Source organism: Herpailurus yagouaroundi, unplaced genomic scaffold (genome assembly GCF_014898765.1).
Source record: "Herpailurus yagouaroundi ecotype Mexico unplaced genomic scaffold, PumYag 67793, whole genome shotgun sequence".
Taxonomy (NCBI): Eukaryota; Metazoa; Chordata; class Mammalia; order Carnivora; family Felidae; genus Herpailurus; species Herpailurus yagouaroundi.
Window position 1 is genome coordinate 20,892,824 of NW_024420586.1, and position 21,637 is coordinate 20,914,460.

Here is a 21,637-nt window from a genome sequence, read left to right on the forward strand (position 1 = left end):
CTGAGAAGGAAACAGAGGTAAGGTCAGGAACGGGACAGCAGCCGCCTAGACCTGGAGACTGGGTTAGTGGGCACAGCTACAGCTCAGTGGGCATGCATTATGTCCAATCACACATCACCCCATCACCACACATCCCCACCCCCACAAACTGGGAGAATTTAAGAGCCCACTAACGGGAAGCTTAGGGCTCATTAGGACTCATAATAAATCGTGATTCTCATTAGCAGGATATTCTAGGAGGACCTAGCCATGCTCCCTGTTACAGTCCTGAAATGCCCTGAATGCTCACCGCGTAAGTAACTGATGTGTGTCCCTTCTTTTGTTTGTTTGGTTTTTCTTTTTTTCTCATTTGAGATCTTTATTATGTAGCTTCATTATTTTGACATGAATCTCCCAGACATCAGACTCACCCATATTCATGTGTCCCTTCTTCTGGGGAAAAGAGATGAGGTAGCACTTATACTCAAAACTTAAGCCAGGGCCCTGCGGAATTAGCATCACCAAGGAGATTGTGAAAAACACACATCCCAGGGGCGCCTGGGTGGCTCAGTCGGTTAAGCATCCGACTTTGGCTCAGGTCATGATCTCGCGGTCCGTGAGTTCGAGCCCCGCGTCGGGCTCTGTGCTGACAGCTCAGAGCCTGAAGCCTGTTTCAGATTCTGTGTCTCCCTCTCTCTGACCCTCCCCCGTTCATGCTGTCTCTCTCTGTCTCAAAAATAAATAAACGTTGGGGCGCCTGGGTGGCGCAGTCGGTTAAGCGTCCGACTTCAGCCAGGTCACGATCTCGCGGTCCGTGAGTTCGAGCCCCGCGTCAGGCTCTGGGCGGATGGCTCAGAGCCTGGAGCCTGTTTCCGATCCTGTGTCTCCTTCTCTCTCTGCCCCTCCCCCGTTCATGCTCTGTCTCTCTCTGTCCCAAAAATAAATAAACGTTGAAAAAAAAAATTAAAAAAAAATAAATAAATAAACGTTAAAAAATAAAAATAATAAATACACATCCCAGGCCCCTCCCCAGACCCACTGAATCAGACTCTTCATCTCCACAGTATCTCCAGGTGACTCTTAGGCATATCGGATGGAAGCAAAGTTTGCCAAACCAAAACGTGACTCCTTGGCATATGCATTGTTTCAGCCTGCTTCTTTTTAAGAAATAGAAGGTTCAGGAAGGCCCCTTGCCCTTCCGCCTAACTGCCTAAAAGAATCTGGATGTAAGACCTGCTCCAGGAAGAACTAGGTGTGCAGATGGGGAGAAATCCAGCAAAATCTGTTTGTTAAAATTCCTCCATGTTCCATTGCTTATGGCAGCCCCTGGAAACACTGGTTTACCAGTCACTTACTCTCTTTCAGCTTCCTGTGAAATGTCCTCCTTGACGCCGAAGCCCCGGACCCCTCCCCGCTTCTCCTTAGCTCTGGACGGCACATGAGCCTCAACTGCCTGACTGCCTGTGGACCTCACATTCTTATGGCGCCCCTGTACCTGCAGAACCAAATGTGATTTTCCCATGTGAATCTGTCTCACGTCAATTTAATTCTTAGCGCTGCTAAAAGAACCTTGAAGGACAGAGGAACATTCTCCTCCCCATCACCCATGAAGCACAAGAAGCCGAGGTAGGGCATGCACATAGAGCCGAGCGGATGTCACAGAGCTCCGCGAGAGGATTGCCAGCACTTCTCAGTATTCTCCGTCCAGGGGACACCCCACCATCCCCTCCATTCCTCCTCCAAGTCCGTATCACGGGCTTGGCAACAGATGCTTCCCACTTGGAAGGAAGTGAGATGGGTTCGGATGGAACTCGCAGAGACATGGGAGAAGGAAAATGTGTCAAGACAAGAGCCAATTACGTTGATGACAGATGCGGAAAGGGGCTGGGAGATACGGCGGGAAAAGGGACAAAGCATTTCACTTGAAGCTTCCATTTTCATCCTGGCTTCTCGTACACCAAGGCCCCAATTTAAACGATTGGCTCGGACAGGGTGACCTTAGGCAGGCCATATAAACTCTCCGTGCACCTCAGTTTCCTCATCTGTGAAGTGGGGATAATACTAGTACCTACCTCATAGGGCTCTGGTGAAGAGTCAATGAGTCAAGTTGCTGCCCAACGACACTCGTCTGGTCAGTAAGGTCCAGCTGTTGTTGGAAGCCACCCCACTGGCTCCAGCATCCAACAATGGTTCTAAACCACCGTGCTGTGTAGCCACTGTGAAAATGAAAAGTTAGACAAGAACTGAGAAGCACTCCCTCCTTCAATCACAGCTTTGATAAACAGTCATTTCCAGATCTTCTTTCCTCGTGATAACACCCACGGGCGTCCTAGAAGAGCCTATGGGTTTTTCTGTGTGCTGTGAAAAGCTCAGCCTGTATCTCTCACCTCACTCCATCACTGTGGCTACCTTCTCAGCACAGTGGGGACTAGGGTACGCTAACTCTCAGGTCATCAGAGTATTTGAGCCTGAAGCAAAAAAACAAAACAAAAAAAAAAAACAAAAAACAAAAAACAAAAAACAAAAAACAAGCTTTCTTAGTAGCCATGACAGGTGACTTGGAGAGATGCTTCAAAGTTTAACCATCAATTGGACCCAGAGGGTATAATGCTAAGTGAAATAAGTCAGACCAAAAAAGGCAAATACCACACAATTTCACTCATATGTGGAATCTAAAAAAGGCAAAGGAAGAAACACAAGACAGAAACAGACCCATAAACACAGCAGACAAACTGGTGGTTGCCGGTTGCCAGGGGGGAATGGGCAAAATGGGGTGAGAGGAGTGGGAGATACAGGCTTCCAGTTACACAATTAATCAGGGACAGGAAAATAAAGGCAAACCATAAGGAATATACTCAATCGGATTATAAGACTGTTGCATGGTGATATACGGTAGCCACACTTGTGGTGAGCACAGCATAACCTACAGACTTATCGAATCACTACATTTTACACTTGAAACTAATGTAACATTTTGTCAACTATATACTTAAATAGAAATCATTTTAGGAGCACCTAGGTGGCTCAGTGGGATAAGCGTCCAACTCTTGGTCTCGGCTCAGGTCGTGATCGTGCGGTTCGTGAGATACAGAATCTGAAGCAGGTTCCAGGCTCTGAGCTGTCAGCATAGAGCCCAAGGTGGGGCTCGATCTCACGAACCTTGAGATCATGACCTGAGCCGAAGTCAGAGTCGAGTGAGCCACCTAGGTGCCCCTAATTTCTCCCATTTACTAGAACGTTTTCAAATGTCGCCACGTCAGGTTCCACAGTGAAAGCACAGAGCCTGCTTGGAATTCTCTCTCTCCCTCTCTTTCTGCCCCTCCCCTGCTCACTCTCTGTCTCTCTCCCAAAATAAATAAATAAAACTTAAAAAAACTTAAAAATAAATAAATAAGCAAAATAATTTTTTTTAAGTTAACAATGATTTCATTCACTAATACCACAAGGAAAGTCTCTGGGCTTAGTTTTCTGAACTAAAGTCAACTACCTTCATTGAACTCTGATGTTTATGTCTGTTGCTGAAAACCATCACCAAAGCAATACAAGGCAAGAAGGAAAAAATAAATCAACGCACAGTATCCGGAGTAAGGCCAATTCTGAGACAAAAACAGGAAGAGCGGCAGTGCAGTGTGGTAAAACAAACTGTAAGATTCAAAATCAAATAGACCTACATGCGCCTGGGTGGTTCAATCGGTTAAGCATCTGACTTCAGCTCAGGTCATTATCTCATGGTTCGTGAGTTCAAGCCCCACATAGGGCTCTATGCTGACAGCTCAGAGCCTGGAGTCTGCTTTGGATTCTGTGTTTCCCTCTCTCACTTCCCCTCCTCCATTCATGCTCTGTCTCTGTCTCTCTCCTTCTCTCTCAAAAATAAACATTAAAAAATTTAAAAAAAAATCAAACAGACCTAGGTGACAGAGATGTGTGACCCTGTTAAGTACCTTCGTCCCTCTGAGCTTCTATTTCACCATCTCTAAGGTGGGGATAATGCCATCCACTTCACAAAGAGGTTTTGAGAGCTCCAGGAGACATGCTTTGTAAAGCATGTGTCTACAGCCCTACAAACAAGAGCCCCATGATCGATGGTGGCTGGTATCTATCTCAGACACTTAAGGAGTATCCATGCAGTTTTGTACTCCCAGCAACACGACGCAAAGACTTCCCATAAAAGCCACAGTTTTTGAGGCATCTGGGTGGCTCAGTTGGTTGAGCGTCCGACTCTTGCTTTTAGCTCAGGTCATGATGGCACAGATTGTGAGATCTAGCCCCGCATCAGGCTCTGCACTGACAGCTCGGAGCCTGCTTGGGATTCTCTCCCCCCGACCCCACCCTGCCCCTACCCTCCTTGTGCTCGCTCATTCTCTCTCTCTCTCTCTCTCAAAAAACAAAAATTTTTTTTTCAAAAAGCCAGTGCTTTTATTTAGTGAAAAATACAGTTACAAACAGCGGTATTTAGAAATACACACTGCTTGTGCTAGCCGCTCCTTATTTACAGAACAAGTGAAAGGGCAAACGAAGTCTCCATCTGCAGAGCTGCTCATCAGCTAAGACAGCAGAGTTATCAAACCCCAGAGAAAAAATTACCTGTGTGCGCAAGCAAACACAGAGGAAAGCCCTTCACAAATAGGGGTCGAGGATGGAAAGGTAACATCAGCATGAATTCCAAGCTTTACGTTGTAGACAGGCACACTCCTATTCTCTTGTGATTTCAGATAATACTAATGACTAAAACTCAGAATAAGGTCTACAATGTGGGAAGCACCAGGGAAGTACTTGATATTTATTAACTTACTTGGTACTAGAACAACCATGACGGCAGTCATTGTATTACCTCCATGTTACAGATGAAAATACTGAGGCACAGACAGGTGTGGTAATTTACCCAGGATCACACAGCTCCTAACAGGTAAAGCTGGGATTCAACACGATGTAGTCTTCCCCACAGTCCAGGTCTTGGACTAAGGCCATACCATGTTAGATGTCGAATCCATTTCCTACCACATGGATAAGACTATCTGCTTAGATATATAAATGAAGATAAAGGCAAAATTAAGAAAGATTAAGATTGAGGGTTTCAGAGTCCTTTCCCTGTAAACTCTAGAGCAGTCTGGGGTGTCCAGGTGGCTCAGTCAGTTAAGCGCCCGACTTCGGCTCAGGTCATGATCTCGAGGTCCGTGAGTTCGAGCCCCGCGTCGGACTCTGTGCTGACAGCTCAGAGCCCGGAGCCCGTTTCAGATTCTGTGTCTCCCTCTCTCTCCACCACATGCCTGCTTGTGCTCTGTCTCTCTCTGTCTTTCAAAAATGAATAAACATTAAAAAATTTTAATAAAAAAATTTTTAATAAAAAATTAAAAAATCTAGAGCAATCTAACCAACATGGAGGCCGTACGAGGAAGCGCCAGAAAGACAGCCGTTCAAAATTCACTCCGTTTCATATGTATTGTATTGCTGTCAGGGTCGCTGTCTGTTTTCACGTGGCCAATGATAACTCAGAGCTTCGACGTTTCCGCTATCCTGTACTGCCCCTCAGGCCTCGAATGGAAGCTGGCAGGCTAGCCGCAAAGTGTAGCTAATCAATTACAGCAGCCAGAAATAGTATATATTCATGAGTACAGCGGTGGCCTTTAACCCACAGAGCAAGACCATTCCAGAGGATAGAAAACCAAACCTTGCAGCAAAACCTCAACTTTCACCCCGATTTTCCTATCCCGGGCAGCCCCAGAGAAGTCATTTTCGGCTTAGCCTTGCTGATAGTCATCTGCGTCACAAAACTATTACCCACCGAGCTCCTTCCTACTTAACTCAATGTGTTCTGAGCCTGATAACCAAGACTGCTGGGGAGCTGCTCAGGACTGGAGTTAATACGGAGACTCAATTGCATTTCACCCCAGAGGGGGCTGCTTACAGGTCAGTGCTGAGATAATCAGCCAGGCAGCTTAGGCCCCAGACATCCCCGCGGCCGCTGCCGGTTGTTCTAAAGACTGGGAAAATTCAAAAACATTTTATTGACAAATAAAAGTGACAAGTGAAATGCTAGGAAAACCGCCTCCTTATTTTTTCTTAATCGAATCTCGGCGAGTGACATTTCCCCAGGCACGGTTTTGCTTTTCCTTGGAATTCCTCCTCCCAAATGTTTTATGCTAAATCCCAGTCTTTGAGATGCAGAAACAATGGTAAGTCAGTAAGTTTCCCCAGACTGAGCTACCCATGGCTTGATATGCAACAGAAAACACCAGTGACAATACGGCCTCACTGATGAAGAGGAATTCTTGCAATTCATACATTTTTGAGGTCTTACATTTATTTACCGCTTGCTAAGCCTAGCTGTGTTTTTGGAGAACTGTTACGAAAAAAGTTCTGTTCCAGGTACTGTGGTTTACCCGGAATGCATACTTATCAAATATATGCCAGATATGTTAGAAACGAAGGATTCGAGTAAATAAGACACAATCCTAACATCACAGGTTTTGACCATCAGCTACATATGTCCCCATGCTCTGACCTTCCCGCACACCTAGAATCACTGATTATGCACAAAAGGATAATTCTGTGCTATTCCAAGGTGCAGATCCCTCAAAGACAAAGAAGGGAGATGTCAAGTGAAATGCTTTTCATTTTTTTAAATTTTTTTAATGTTTATTTATTTTTGAGAGACAGAGCGTGAGCGGGGAGACAGAGGGGGAGAGAGAGGGAGACACAGCATCCGAAGCAGGCTCCAGGTTCTGAACTGTCAGCACACAGCCTGACACGGGGCTCGAACCCACAAATCATGAGATCGTGACCTGAGCTGCAGTCGGACGCTCAACCGACTGACCCACCAGGCGCCCCATGAAATGCTTTTCATTCTAAAAGGAGGCCTTATATATCAGAAGAAAAAAAAAAAAAGGAGTTTAGGGATTGTAAGGTGACTAAAGCTATTTAAGAAAAGAGGTGGCTTGCTTTCTTAGAAAAGTGTTTCACAAAGTTTAATCTGGAAAGCATGCAGAATTGGTGGAGGTAAATATAAGAAGGAGGGCAAGTTTAAAAAGGATGGTATGGAATGAATAAGCCACAGGGAAGAAAGGTTCAGCACAGGGAATAGCGTCAATGGTATTTTAACAAAGTTGTAAGACATCACATGGCAGCAACACTTGTGAGCACAGCGTAATGTACAGACTTGTCAAATCACTGTGTTGCACACGGGAATCTAATAACATTGTGTGTTAACTACAGTTCAATAATTTAAAAAAAGATTATTTTAAAAATCTACTAAAGGGGTGCCTGGGTGGCTCAGTCAGTTAAGCATCCAACTCTTGACTTCCACCTCAGCTCACGATCTCATGATTTCATGAATTTGAGCCCTGTTTCAGACTACACGCTGATGGTGCACAGCCTGCTAGGGATTCTCTCTCTCTCTCTCTCTCTCTCTCTCTCTCTCTCTCTCAATTAAAGAAATAAACTTTAAAAAAAGCCTACTATGGAATTTAGGCAGGGAATGGTCTTTCAATGTGGCTGAAAAGAGATAACCGCTTCTGGCCCAAGTAGAATAATACGGAGTATATTTACCCTCCCACCTAAAACAATGAAGACAGAAAACAAAATATATAGTCTAAGGGTTTTCAGATATCAGATATCAGGCATAGGACAATGTATGACTCCTATAAAAGGGGAAACAGGTAAGGGAAGGCCTATGATTTTCCCAGCTTAATGTCAAGACAGTTTTGAGGCCACCACACAGAGGGAACTCAGAAGAACCCAACAATCTCCCTGAGTTAGAAAGATGGAATGAGGGGGTCCAAGAGGCCATGGTGGCTAAGGTTCACAGGACAGGGTAACAGAGGAGACACCTGCATAGAAACAGAGATCGATCTCCAGAAGATCTTTGTTAGGTCTTCAGTAATGATCAGCACAATAGTATGAGAAGAAATCTACCTCAGGCTAAGGATAGAACTATCCAAGATCCTTGGAGAACAATGAGGGTCTTGAATACTTTGTCTTTCCACCAACCAGAGGGGGAAAACCCTATATTCCACAGGACATTAGAGTAACTACTCAACGCGTCAAGCGGTCTCCTGGCAATCTGTGACATTCCTTACTTATGGAAGCATCACCCTCATCTCGGTCTTTGTCTATATGTGGCATTTTCCCTGTGTTTGTGTCCAAATTTCCCCTTTCTATACGGACACCAGTCATACTGGATTAGGCCCCTGCCTTTCTCCAGCATGACCTGACTGTAACTAATTATAGCTGCAATGACCTTATTTCCAAACAAGATTGCATTCTGAAGTACTAGGATTTGGACTTTAATATAGGAATTAAATGGAAGGAGAATGACTTTGAGGACAGAGGCATGAATGTAGAAATTGGTGAGGCTGTCACTCATCTCAACAACCCAGAAAGCACAGTCCTGGCGGGGGTGGGGCCTAGAGGTGGGGGTGGGGCAAGGCCATTTCCCAGGGCCAAGGAGGCAAAATTCTGGCCCAGAGCCTGCAGGACAGAGCATTAATTAACCAAAGAGGATTGTTCTCAAGCCCTAAAATCTAAACGAATTCACATCACCCATACCATTTCTAGAGGATATTTGGGCAATATTTTGTATTTACTAATAATAGCGCTGTTATGGGCAAAGACGTTCTAAGATGCCGGGATGGATGACTATATTGTGGCTGTGATGTGAATCTGTGAGGAACAGACAGCGGAATGTTATGGGCCAAACTGTGTCACCTTAAAATTCATATGTTGAAGTCCTGACCCTAAGTACTTTAGAATGCAGGCTTATTTGGAAATAGGGTCCTTGCAGATATAATTATTTAAGATAGGGTAACTGGTGATATAATTAGTTAAGATGAGGTCATGCTGGAGTAGGGGGCATCCCTACTCCAGTGTGACTGGTGTCTTTATAGTAAGGGGAGATTTGGATATAGACACACACAGAAAGAATGCCAGGTGAAGACGAAGACAGACATGCTTCTAGAAGCAAGGAATGTCATCAATTGCCAGTGAACCGTCAAAAGCTAGGGGAGGCACAGAATACATTATTTGTCATAGGACTCAAAAGGAACCAGAGTCCTGCCGACACGTTGACCTCAGACATCCGGTCTCCAGCAATGTGACACAAGAAATGTTTGTTATTTAAGCCCTGAGTTTGTGGTACTTTATTATAGCAACTCTAGCAAACTAAGATAATGGGCACAAAATGATTTTCTTAATGTTTGTTTATTTTTGAGAGAAAGAGAACAGGGGAGGGGCAGAAAAAGAGACAGAGATCCAAAGCTGACTCGGTGGTGACAGAAGAGAGCCCGACGCGGGGCTTGTACTCACAAACCATGAGATCATGACCTGGGCAGAAGTCGGACCTTTCACCAACTGAACCACCCAGGCACCCCGATGATATTTTTTATTGTTAAATCTTGTATTAGGTTTTTCCAGAGAAAAAATTGATTTTTTTTTTTTAATATAAGGCATAGGTTCACACAATTCTGGAGAACGAGAAGTCCCAAGATCTGTAATCAACAAGCTAGAGACCCAAGAAGAACCAGTGTTTCAGTTCAAGTCCAAAGGCAGAAAATATGCCAGCTCAGGTAACTAGGCAGGAGTTCCCTCTTATTCAGCCTTTATGGTCTCTTCAGGTCTTTGACCCACTGCAGGAGGCCAACCCCCATTGAAGAGAGCAATCTACTTTATTGTGCCTCACAATTAAAAGGTTGATCTCATCTACAAACACCCCAACAAACATACCCAGAATAATGTTTGGCCAAATGTCTGAGCACTCTGTGGTCTTGTCAAGTTGACATATGAAATTAAACTTCAGGAGCAGACATTTTAGCGTCAACAAAATTGGGGGATTTTGATATGTTTAGTGGTCTTTTTTGTTTTTTGGGGGTTTTTTGCTTCCTTTGTGAATTGCTTGCTCTTATCCTTGGTCCCCATTTTCCTGCTGGAGAACCCATTTAAAATCTCTGTGCTTGTCTAATTAAAAGGCCATATAACAATTAATAAGCATGTTGAGAGCAGATATAAGCACCCATAATTCAAAACTATTTTTATTTTCAAATGTTCCCTAGCAATTATTTTTCATTATGAAAGCTTATTGTTGCATGATAGCAGACTTAACGTATAATTTTGTATTATGCTCTCTTGATTTATCTTACATCAAATCTTAAAATATCCTTTAATATCCTATTCTAAACTGAAAGTGGGGAGGAAGTGGCAATTTGAAAAGAAGGTATTTGTTGCAATATAACCGGAGGTGAAAAGGAAGCTTAGGAGCACCCAGGTGGCTCAGTTGGTTAAGCATCTTGATCTCAACTCAGGTCTTGATCTCAGGGTGGTAAGTTCAAACCCACGTTGGGCTCCACACTGGGCATGAAGCCTACTTAAAAAAAAAAAAAAAAAGCTTATAGTTTTATTATATTTCTTTCCCCCTCCTTACTTCGCATATACCTGATTTTGTCTCTCTTACTACTTTGCTATGCACTCTAGAAATGGCCCAGTGCAAACCATGATTAACTAACATAGCACAGCCACGGGCTTTGCCTTCAACAAGCGCTAGCTAGATGGAGACAGGGAACTGGTGCAATGGAAAAGTATAAACAGGGCATAACGTTGGCCCCCAGGGGGCAATGCTCATACTTTCCATGCTGACACTTTGTATAAACTTTGACAAAAAGCAGCAAGTTCTCTTCTCACATATAACCTGGCATATCTTGCTCACTGCATACTGGGACTACAGCTCTAATTTGAATGGAATTAGGCCCAGAGAAAAGGTTCTGGAAGACAGTGTTTGTTTGTTTTAAAGTCACATCCAATGAGGTCTGAAAGTCACATGCCTATGCAAAGGACCTTTCAGAAATGCTGAGCCAAGCACATCTGAAAGACTGTGTTTCTCCAAGGGGTTCAGGTTACCTCCTTGTACCCTAAGCAGTTATTTCTTGAAAGACACAGCTGGAGACCAGCTTGAGGCAATTTTTCAACAGCAAAGCAGCCTACAGCATGGGGGGAAAAAAGCTGCACTTAGAATTAATTAAGAGACCCAGAAAACTAGGGAACAAGACTGACTTCCTTCAATTTATACCTTAAGGAAGTACTGGAACAAAGATTCTACTCTTCGGTTTCCTCATGTGTTAAAAAGGATTATTGGCTTGAATACTCTTTTAATTTAAGGTACTCTCTATTCTACAATTCTAAATCCAGTGGTTGGTAGACTGGGTTTAAATCGTGGCTTTGTTATCTGTTACAATATTTATCCGTAGTGTTTACAGATAAAGAACCATCTCAGTTATAACTTCTAATGTATCTAAAATGCAAAATCCAATGCCTAACATATAGCAACCAATTAACAGCAGCAACCTAAAAAATAATGACCTTTTCACTAATACAAAGAAACTTTTTCTTTTCCATTTTATGGAATTATAAAAATGCTAAAAATATACGGTTTTCAAGAACAGCAGTTGAATCTGCTAACCTTACAGAGAAGAAGTCTGAACATTAGATCGGGTCAAATCACCCAGCTAGTTGTAGAACGAGAATTGGAAGCCTGGCTCCCTGGCTTTCAGATCAGGATCAGTTCCGGTCTGCCTTATTCCCAGACTACAAACTGCTGGCAGGCTGGGTGCCCTGGTCCATGCCTCTACTTTCCCTCAAACTTTCTAAAGGTTCCTCCAGGGAGAAGAGAAAGCCCCCTTGCGTCTTACTCCTGATCCATGCCTATACCTGGTAAGGGAAGTCTTGCCCATCCTGACCTCAAATCTCTTACTTTACCTAGGCCATTCGGTGACTGACTAGAGCAACTCCTTGCTTCCTTTTCCGACTACCTGTGCCCTCACACAACTCTCTGATAATCCATGTGTCTGGTCACAGGGTTGCTCCTCCCCATTTCGATTTAAAATAACTTACTTTCCCAAAGGCAGCAGCCAATGCCTCATGGAAGGAAAAAGGAACACCTCTCTCTGCTTGATTAATGCATTTCCCCTCTTCCCTATCGGTGAAATCTAATCAGAAGATTTTTCTGACGACGTGCGTCTCCATTTAGTTTGCAACATGGAATTTATATAAATATAGACATTCCGTGGTATATTCTGGGTGTACAAGAAAACAGAGAACAGGGGCGCCTGGGTGGCTCATTCAGTTAAGCATCCGACTGCGGCTCAGGTCATGAGCTCGTGGTTTATGGGTTCGAGCTGGCAGGGCAGACCCTGCTTGGGATGCTTTCTCTCTCCCTCTGTCTCTGCACCTCCCTGACTTGTGCTTTCTCTCTCTCTCAAAATAAATAAATAAAATGTTTAAAAAAGAAAAAGAAAATACAGAACAATTATTAAAGGTCAGAAGAGGTCATAGTTTATCTCCTTACGCCACAGATGGAAAAACTGAAGTCAACAGGGCTTAAACGACAGGAAAACTGGTAAACGAGTCTTAGAAGTTTGGGGTTTCAGAAACATCTGCAATATTTTTCATTGTTTTCTTTTCTGGAGGGAAGTGAGGAAACAGGAGGTCACAGGACAGGCTGGCCGTGGGAACGGAAAGGAATGGCAGCAACCCTGGATAGATGGAAAAGGGGTCGTTTTGCCCAGTCTTCCTCTGAGTTTTCAATGTACTATATGAAGAGGAAGCAGGGGCAGCACATCCTGAAGAGGAAGGATCTGGATCGCAGGTTTTCCAAGGGACCCCAACACACGTGCCTGAGTGAGTGTCAGCTTGCATGGCCAAGTTCACAATCAGGTAATGGGAGTTTGCCTTATTTCTGACCACTGCAGTTTAGGCCAATAAGCGGAATAAGAATTGAGAGCACAGTCTACACCAGGCTCCAGAATATATCTTCTGCAGTAAAACCTTGCTTTGTGAGCATAATTCATTCGAGAAACATGCTTGTAATCCAAAGAACTCGTGTATCAAAGTAAATTTCAAGAACCATTGGCTCAGTTGTGACCATGTGACATTCGGCATCATGTACTACTCGTATTGCAAGACATCGCTGGCTTATCAAATTAAAATTGATTAGAAATGTCAGCTCGTCTTGCAGAACACTCACAGAACTCACTCGCAATCTAAGGCTTTACTGTATATGGATACACATACATATATACACACATATATATTTATCAATGCCTTTTTCTTCCCGGTTATTATATTCACGTTTATTAGAGGGCAGAATTTTTTTTTTTTAATTTTTTTTTCAACGTTTATTTATTTTTGGGACAGAGAGAGACAGAGCATGAACGGGGGAGGGGCAGAGAGAGAGGGAAACACAGAATCGGAAACAGGCTCCAGGCTCTGAGCCATCCGCCCAGAGCCTGACGCGGGGCTCGAACTCACGGACCGCGAGATCGTGACCTGGCTGAAGTCGGACACTTAACCGACTGCGCCACCCAGGCGGAGGGCAGAATTTAAGAAGTCATTCTGGGGCATGAACTTAACTGTTCTCTAGGACATTCTTGAGGGGAAACACCAGACAAAATGGTTGATATTTCATTAAACTAGTCACATGGAGAACTTGCAAGAGGGAACACGCATAAATGTTCTAACTACATATGGGAGTATGGACATGGCAGGCCTGAGGCCCAGGTTCAAGTCCATAGATATTTCAAGACACAAAATTCATTTCATTTCTTTTTGACCTAGTTATTCTTCCTCTGTCTTCATGTTGTGCAACCTTGCTTTGCTGAATACTGTCTATGTAAAGGTCGAAAAATAAAACTTCTACACTAAGCAGACTTTAAAAAAAATGTTTGGGGTGCCTGGGTGGCTCAGTCGGTTAAGCATCTGACTTCAGCTCAGGTCATGCATGATCTCGTGGCTTGTGAGTTCAAGCCCCACATCGGGCTCTGTGCTGTCAGCTCAGAGCCTGGAGCCTGCTTCAGATTCGGTGTCTCCCTCTCTCTCTCTGCCCTTCCCCCACTTGCGCTGTCTCTCTCTGTCTCTCAAAAATAAATAAAAACTTCAAAAAATTTTTTTCTAATGTTTAGTTATTTATTTTGAGAGACAGAGAGCGGAGTAGGGGCCAAGAGGGTGAGAAAGAATCCCAAGCAGGCTCCATGCGGTCAGCGCAGAGCCTGATGAGGGGCTCGGTCCGTGAACCGTACGATCATGACCTGAGCCGAAACCAAAGAGTCAGACACTCAAACAACTGAGCCACTCAGGTGCCCCTAAACTAAGTAGATTTAATCAAGAGCATAACAAGTATACAAGAGTAGCTAAAGATCATAGATTGAACAAACTCATTTCAATACCTTAAAGGCACAAAACCACAAGGATCTGATAAACAGAAGAGGCCACAACAGTAATATTTTGGAAACTGGAAAGCAGACAGGCAACCAAGGGTAAAGGATTTTAGGACGCACGAACTCTTAATCTTGAGCCAGCAGTGAGGAAACAACAAGTACATCAACTCGCACAACAAAATCCTCAGTAGCAGCATTCGGTACTTCTAGAAGTGAGGAGAGATGGGAAAAAAAAAGATCTGAAATAAGGAAGATGAGCTTAAATAAAATCTATTTGGGCAGCAATTAGGTCCCCAGATCCATCCCTTCACTCCTTGAAACTTCCTCCATTCACCTCAGAGCAATGTTGGAGATGTATTCTCTAGAAAGGGCAAAAGTAGAGTCTTTGTACCTGGTATCCGCCAGTTGAGTAAAGATGCAAACAGACTGAGAATATCAATACTGGATGGTGAGCTTTCCCCAGACCTCTGCGCTATCTGCTCCCAGAAATACTGGTCATTATGCCTTTATCCTCAAGGAAAGCTACTGAAAACATCTTTGCTCAGGAAAACAACCAATGAAACAGGAAAACTTCATCAAAGTTCCCCCAAAGATATGACCCAGCCAGATACCTACAGGGATATTCACAGTTGACAACTCCCACTGGTGTTACAATCAACTTTTCAGTGTCCCTCTTATAGATGTAAGTGGACAGCCAAGGATCACCAGAGACACAGGAAAAAAGCAATTAGAGGAAACAGATCCTTTGACTGACATTTCTGCTCCCTGAACAATCATCTATACACCTCACTGAACTGAGAAGATATTACAATCATGAAAAAAAGAACAAGATAAAGAGAAACAGGTTTATGAGGATTCTTAAAAATAAAAAATGTAAGTACATGTATATGTCACATTATAAGTATACACATCAAATGCATATATATGATCACCTCAAATACATACCAACTTTCCCTCTATCTTGCCCTTGTGGTCCATGCCCAGTGACTACTGGCTCAGTTCTTGAAGTCACTTCAGGAACTAAGACGGCACACAAAATCCTGAGACGTAATCCATATATGCTAAATTACAGCCCACTAAAATAGTTTTTGTGTAACAATTACTATAATTTATCCCATTTATTGAATGGCTACTATGTACTAATAATTAGCTGGGGTGCCTTTGATACATTCTCTCATTTAATCGTTAATGCCCTGCAAGGTAGTATTACTAGACACGTTAAGTAACTGGCCAGTACGTAGATGGTAAATGTGGGAGATGTGGGATAAGCCCAAATCTCCCCAAGTCCAAAACCTTTCAGGCGCAACATGGATAGTATGATGACCAGCCTCATTACCAGTAGATGTAGGGTCATTGGGTGGCCACAGCCTGGCTGGTCTGTCCTCATCATGTTCTCTTATTCACTCTCTTCTTCCATGTTGAATCATCCATGTACAAACCATGTTTCTGGACACTAAATGATATAATAATATCATTTTATACACACAGAAACACACATAAATTTTCCATTTCTCTTCCTTAGTTAATATTATTTCTCTTCCCCTCCAGGGATATTTTTCCCCCACTGTGTCTGAGCACATAGGACCGACCAACCATGACACGATTTGAAATCATGATACTCAGAACATAGAGCTGTCATCTTTTCTGCTGAGCTGGCCATTCTGGTGAGTGTTTATCTTTTTAAATTGCCAATTCAAGTCTCAGAACTGGCCCTCCTGTCAGCCAAGTAGCAAAGAGCAAGTCCAAATAGAGACTTTAGCAAAGAGAAAGTAGCAAATAGGAAGTCCATGTTAGGGGCTCCTGGGTGGCTCAGTCAGTTATGTGTCCAATTCTTGATTTCAGCTCAGGTCAGGATCTCACAGCTGGCGAGGTCAAGCCCCACATCGGGCTCTGTACTGACAGTGCAGAGCCTGCTTGGGATTGTCTCTCTCCCAGTCTCTCTGTCCCTCTCCCTCTCCCTCTCCCTCTCATGCTCATGCTCTCTCTCTCAAAAATAAATAAAAAATAAACTTAGGAAAGTCCAGGTTAGAATATCTGCCCCGCCAAATTCAAGGCTATCATACATTGGTGGTTTATTCAAATGAAGCTTTAAGAATGGGATAGGGTTCTCAGCAGCACAAGACTTGTTTAGATGGGATATAGCAGGGAAATACCACATCCTAACCTCTTGCAGGTTCTTAGCCTGCTGGCTTTCCCACCTCTTGACTACTACTAAAGCCCCAAAGGATCCTGCTTAATGAAGGGGTGGCCACGTATGACCCACAGATTTAAGGGCCCGAAACTAAATTTTCTCAGTGCACAGAGTTAATGAGGCTTTGAGAATTGCCTCACACTGAACCAACGCCCAGAGGTCTTCTGAGGTCAGACAGTACTAGCCATAGTATCTGGTCACTTATTGGCATCTGTCACAGTGGGTGCTTTGCTTCTCATTTTGAGAGTTACTGTAGTTTTGGACCTCTGCTCATATAGCTCCTAACTTCAGGATCTCTAATATGTTTCCAGAATAAATCAAAGAAGGTGGTGTGGGGTATGTCCTACTAAACAAATACATTAACACAGGAGGTTAACCCATTCTTTTTTGCACAGAATTTTGGAAAACTTCTCAAAGATTGGTTCATGGATCACTTCCGCCAGGATTACCTGGGAAGCTTGGATCTGAGGCTTTGTGTGTGGGAGACGTGACCTTAGACAAAGGTTTTGATACAGGTAGTTTATTTGGGAAGTGAACTCAAGGAGCAGGAACAAGGAATTGAAGAAATGAGAGGGAAGGTGGACAAAACAAAATAAGAATGCAGTGAGCAAGTTGGGCACTGCTACTGGTGATTGGTCAGTTTTAGCAAGATGCCCAAAGACGGTAGTGCAAAGGGTTTCAGCTCTATTCACTTGATGATGAAAGAGGAAGCTTTTATTGTTGGATTTTATCTCTCATTGCCCATGGGGTATTAATTCCCCCACACTTCTGAGTTATTCATGTGTCACCACTGAGTGAGCTGTAATAGGCAATCCATGCGACTAGGTTGGAGTAGCTTGGGCAAGAAGAGCCGCTCTATGGGGCAGGGGGAGAGGTATATCCAGGTGCCCCTGTATGCAATGGACCAAAATCTGCTTAGAACTGGTTAGCATTAAGGGCACCTGGGTGACTCAGTTAGTTAAGCAGCGGGCTTCAGCTCAGGTCGTGATCTCGCAGTTTATGGGTTCAAGCCCTGCATCAGGCTCTGCACGGACAGTGCGGTGCCTGCTTGGGATATTCCCTTTCTCCATCTCTGTCTCTCTCTCTCTCTCTCTCTCTCTCTCTCAAAATAAATAAACTTAAAAAAAAAAAAAAAGAACTGGTTGACATTAAGCTACTGGAGTCCAAGACGGGGGTCAACTCAAGTTGCCAATACCGTATGAAAAATGCCACTTCCTAGTAACCCATCCATTCTGATGGGTTGAATTGTCCCCCTCAAAATTTAATTGTTGAAGTTCCAACTCCCTGTACACCTTAGAATGTGACCTTATTTGGAAAGAGGATCATTTCAAATGCGTTTAGCTACTTAATTCTTAAGTCAAAATATGGAAGGCCCCATAATCCAATTTGATCGGTATACTTATAAAAAGGAGAAACTTGGCCACAGGCACTCACCCAGGGAGAACACCAGGTAAAGACTGCAGTTATGTTGCCACAAGCCAAGGAAGTACCAGAAGTTAAGAGAGAGATCTGACATGATCCTTTGCTAGTGCCCTCAGAGGGGGCACGGCCCTGCCGACCCACCGATCTCAAACTTCTAGCCTCCAGAATAGTGAGACAGTAAATTTCTGTTGTTTAAGCCACCCAGTTTGAGATACTTTGTTATGGCACTCTTAGGAAACTAACAAGATCTATACAAAGTTCTATGCACACTGCAAATGTAGGAAACCCAGTCTAGAATGAAATGACGTTGTAACCTGCACCCATGCAGCCAGCCCAGGGAGACTGAATCCACACATTCCTCAGAAAATCTAAGACTGCACACCAGATGCAGAACTGTATCAGATGTAGGGAATTCTCTTTCCAAATGTCAACTCAGGGGGCACCTGGGTGGCTCAGGTCGGTAAGTGTCTGACTCTCGGTTTTGGCTCAGATCATGATCTCACAGTTCATGAGTTTCAGCCCCATGACAGCTCAGAGCTTACTTGGGATTTCTCTCTCTCTCTCTCTCTCTCTCTCTCTCTCTCTCTCTCTCTCTTTCTCTCTCTGCCCCTCCCTGGCTTACTCTCTCACTCACTTTCTCTCTCTCTTTCTCTCTCAAAATAAGTAAATAAATAAATAAATAAACGTTAAAAAAAATTCAAATGTCAACTCAAGCAGCAAGTTTAGGCCATGGCTGTTACTCAAAACCAGAGGCTAGAAAAATGAGGAAGGACAGACTACAATTATACCTCCCCCCTCATTACACCCAAAACTGCTGCAAAAGGCAGAGTAGATCATTGAAGGCACACAGTGCATGTATATATAATGTTATACCTTGTGAAATAAATAAGAAAATTAAGTGATGCTTAGAAAACAAGGAGCATGAACCTATTGTTTCAAAATAGAATGGAAGTGTTCAGCATATGTAAATGTTAAAGAAAATGCACAGCAAGTGGGAGAGATGAAGTCGGAAATCCAAATATGGGGTGGGCACTGAAACCATCGACAACTCCCTATTGCACCTTCGAAAATGAGTAAACCCACTTGAGGGCAGGAACCAGGTTAGCTAGAGTAGAACCTCTGGAAAAGCAGACTCTGGGTAAGTGCTTGCTGAGTACAGAACAATCTGAGATTCAGAGTTTCTCCTCCTGCAGAACCTGGATTCTTATTCCAGATTAACAGTCCCTCTACCATTTTTCAACCACTCCGCACATGAGTTGGTCTGTGCTCCCATCCCTTGGGCACTGTGCTTCAAACGGGAAATAGCCTAGGACTTTGAACTCTGACTTTGGTTTGTTCCATCTGCTAGCCGCTTCTTCCAATAGCATATAGCTCATCATATGCCCAGACGACTCCAGTCCCGATACCTACCTGAGTGAACAAAATGTCCATCATTGCACGGGAATTTTCTTTTGACCTCTTATGTAAAAAGGTACTCAATATTCTAATGAGTTTTTAGAGAATAGACAAATGGGTGACTAGATATGGCACAGAAGACCATCTGTCACGTGAACAGCCATTTTTACGGTGAAGGTAGTGTAGACTACAGGAGGATGAACACCACCACTTGAGGCAGTACTTTCATATACATGACAGGAAACGGTAGATACCAAGATACATACAAATCGAAAACAAGGGGAAATATAAAAAAGAGCCTTAACATGAAGTCTGCCTGATACACAGGAGAGAACAGATTCAGAGGGATATGTAGAAAAAGTAAAACCACTTTTTCCTGGTGGACAAGAGGTAGGGGAAGAGAGATAGAGATATTGTGAGAGAGAAGAGAAAGAAGAGAGGTATAATAGAAAACTCAGAGTGGTTGCCTGATGGACTTATAACAGTTGAGGGGGATGTCTTACACGTAATCATTTTTAAATTTCCTTTTTCGAAGTTTTTATTTATTTATTTTGAGAGTGAGAGAGGAGGAGGGAAGTGCAGAGAGAAGAGAGAAGAGAATCACAAGCAGGCTCCGCACTGCCGTGTAGGCGGATGTGGGGCTCAAACCCATGAACCGTGAGATCATGACCTGAGCCGAAACCAAGAGTCAGTTGCTTAACCAACTGAGCCACCCAGGCGCCCTTAAAATCTCTAACTTAAGTGACTTTCTCTTGCAACTAAACAACTCCTAATACAAATGGCCACCAATAAAAATGGCGCCAATAGGCCACCAATTCCTACTCAATGAGTGTAGGAATTTTTGTCTATTTTATTCACACCAAATAGACTCTGATGCTAAACAGGGACTCAGTAGAGGCATACCTAAATCTAAAGTTGGAGGGATGGCTCAAGCAAATAGATAACTTTGAAATCTCTTTGTGCTACACCCTATGTTCAAGGGGTTTCTAACCCCAATAAGGAAGGTGCCCCGGGATAGCTTCCATTTGTCCTTCCAAATCTGTTCTCCATCCTGCTCTCTGCCTTCAAAGCCTGATCTGTATAAACTATATCAATGTCTTCCTTCTCTTTTACTTTCCAGTGGGGTTTGGTTCATGAAGACCCTTGCCATAGATCAGAGAGAAAATTGAGACCAGGTTATTTATTTCCCTAATTCCCTCCCTGCCAGGCTGCCTTGAACTGAATGGCTTCCTCAATCAAAGGCAGCTGTCTCTCCAAACTCTCCCCTTATGGGTCCCAGTGAGTACCTTCTCAACTCCCTTCAGGACACTGTAACATCTTTACAGGTACCAGCACTAAAGTCTTTGGTTTCTGAAGTATCTTTTATGGTTCCCCTATATCACATCCACATCTTAGAAACAGTGCCCTTATTAATCCCCCCCTTCAGTGATTCTAATTCAAGAGCGTCATCTGTTTCCTGTTGGGGCTCTGACTAATTCAAAGTAGCTCTTCTCCAAATAATCCCTCTAATGTCCATAATGGCTTCCAAAACTTACAGTTCAATGAAAAATGGGTATTCACTAGAAATCCTCTAAGGAGCAAAGGAGACAAATATTCATAGGAGAAGAGGATTAAATTTTATCTACGAAATTCTTCTGTAGATGTATCTGATGGCTACAGCAAAGACAAACCAGTGATGTATTTTTGCAAACATTTCCTTTTGCATGCATGATCAATCTCTCCATAATACGCTCTTCCAAAAAAGACCACGGACTTACAAAACTGGGGAAGATGTAAAAATCTCTAATGACCCAGTTTGTTCTTTGCCTGGAGCTATTCGTAACATTTTTTTTTCCTGTGTTCAGAATGAGGGTATGGTGTTGGGAGAAAGAAGAGGGAGGAGAACCTGAGAAAGAATTCTCCCAGATTTGCTTGCTCTTTATATAGATTGAAACTAGTCAGGATTATTTCATAATCTTACTTAGATGTATTTTAAATGAAAAGAACCTTAATTTAGGGCTCTATATCCCAAGGAATTTGGGTTCCTTGAAAAAACATATGAGGGTTTGCAAGCATGTGCATAATACCATGTCCCAGAAAATCTATCAGAGGATTGGATTTGCCTTCTGCCCATGGCTGTCCGATCTAGGCCAAACAGCAAAGTTAGGTTGACCAGAACTTAAGCTACAACCAGACCCTTAAGCAAGGATAACATTTATCTTAGTCATATCTTTATGGCAAGTGCCATATAGAAGACAATACAGATTTGCTGGAAGAATTAGTGATGAATCACCAAAACATCACAGAGGACATGGAAGAGGATAAACATGAAAAACGTGGGGCTTCCCTTCCCTGGTTCTAATCAGACCACAGTAAATCTTGGCCTAAACCCAAAGGACTGGATTGCTGGAGTCTAGTTTCACATGGCTGGTACTTATTGACATAATAATGTCTACGTACTAATGTGTCCAGCCCT

The 21,637-nt window shown here is 43.3% G+C and overlaps 1 long non-coding RNA gene across 1 annotated transcript in view; it reads right to left on the reverse strand.

The window, feature by feature from the left end:
* Positions 1 to 2,092: 2,092 nt before the first annotated feature.
* LOC121026084 (uncharacterized) overlaps positions 2,093 to 21,637 on the reverse strand; it is a 120,516-nt gene continuing 100,971 nt past the window's right edge. The window contains exon 3 of the long non-coding RNA XR_005788257.1: positions 2,093 to 2,195. This is a non-coding gene — a long non-coding RNA (uncharacterized LOC121026084). The remainder of the gene's footprint in view (positions 2,196 to 21,637) is intronic.